Here is a 1,767-nt window from a genome sequence, read left to right as displayed (position 1 = left end):
GATTATAGCATGAAATAAATCCGAATAAAATAAACAATTAAATCTGGCCTGATCGGGAGCAGTCGTATATTCACTGTCCTAGAAGATTGAGGACCCGCCTATTGCCCTAGCGCAGATGATCCCCTCTTCCTTAACAGTAAAAACCCCCGGAATTGGCCGGCCTCTGTACTCGGGCGAGAGTACAGAGCTTCTACTCAGATGAAGAAAGTTGCCCAAAAATAAAACCAATACTATGAAGAAATAATATAAAGAGGAGAGAAGAGACTCGTTGTTTTTCTTGTTATTTTTCCGAGAATATGAAGGGCTGCTTATATAGGGATCTTAGAGAGCCGTTACAAATCCTAGCAATCAATACAATAACGTATGCCATAATGTCGACCGTTACGCAATAACCTTGTAATTAATACGGTAATGTTCGCCATAATTATATAGCCATTATGCACGTATTAATTGTCGAGGAAAATAAAATATGTAAAACATGTTAAATTGCTTTTTCTTTAATAAAATATCCAACAGTCCCCTCCCCCAAAAGGCAATATTAACTAAAAACTCAGTAATCAATAATAAATAAATAAATCAAGAAATCATAAAACAAATATAGGTTGGGCAACCTTTCGTATCGTGAATTCGGGAGAGGTAGCTTCCGGCTTTGAACCTTTCCTTAGTGAGTTCATCACCACCTGAGGGACATAATGGACTATGCCTTGAATTAGGTCTCTTTAATCAGGTATTGATGAAAACACACACAATACGCTTCATCTATTGAGCAAAGCGGGTTGAGCGTTAAAAGGTCATGCTCACAATAAACCGACTCATGAGAGTTTCTAGGGGTTAGCCCAGCCCCCCCTAACCGCGGCCATCACGGTTCCTCTCAAATAGGTAACCTCAAAGGGTACTACAGCTGTTTATTTAATACCCTCCATAATACACACGTTGGACTTATTAAGAATAAAACTCAGCCTAACCAGTTGTATCATAAGAGCATCGTCATCATAGAGAAGGGGTAGTAGCACAAGCTACATAATGATATACAAATATATCTAGATCGATGCTCCACACGAGTGTCACTAGTCCAGCTTGTTTCTACCACATTGAACCAACATTGGGACTACGTCTCCAAATAAGGGTTGGGTTGCCACTGTTAGTGACCTCATCTATGGGCTTAACCCCATCTCCCTCGATGAATCCAGAACCACACTCTTGGATAGACCCTTTGTTAAAGGGTCAGCAAAATTCTTTTCGCAGACTTTACAAAGTCTAGAATCACAACTTTACCTAGTAGGTGTTGTCTTTATTTATCAAGTTCTTATTTTGTAATTAGTCCATCATATTGTTTGAAATTGACATTAGGTCATTCTTATTTTGTAATTAGTCCATCATATTGTTTGAAATTGACATTAGGTCATTGTCTATGATCATAAAAGATCATAGTCTATGTCTGAAGATGTAAACACATAGTGTTTGTGCAGATTAGGATTTGACCTTAATAACTGAACATTTCAAACTAATGTGGAATTAAAATTCTACAGTTATGCATATGCACATACATGAATGAAATTAATAATAGATACATGCAGAGCATTCAAGAGAACAATATATTTCATACTTCATAATTCATATGCATAATTTTTTTTTAAAATTCTTCTATTATAAGAGGTTACAAATTTGTTGCCTACAAAGGAGACCTTCTAAATTCAAATCGGTTGCCTACAAATGAGACCTTCCAAATTTAAATTGGTTGTCTATAAAAAAGACCTTCCAAATTTA

This window comes from Asparagus officinalis, chromosome 8, assembly GCF_001876935.1.
Source record: "Asparagus officinalis chromosome 8, Aspof.V1, whole genome shotgun sequence".
NCBI classification, from domain to species: Eukaryota; Viridiplantae; Streptophyta; class Magnoliopsida; order Asparagales; family Asparagaceae; genus Asparagus; species Asparagus officinalis.
The sequence above is the reverse complement of the archived record's forward strand: the minus strand, read 5'-3'. Positions refer to the sequence as shown.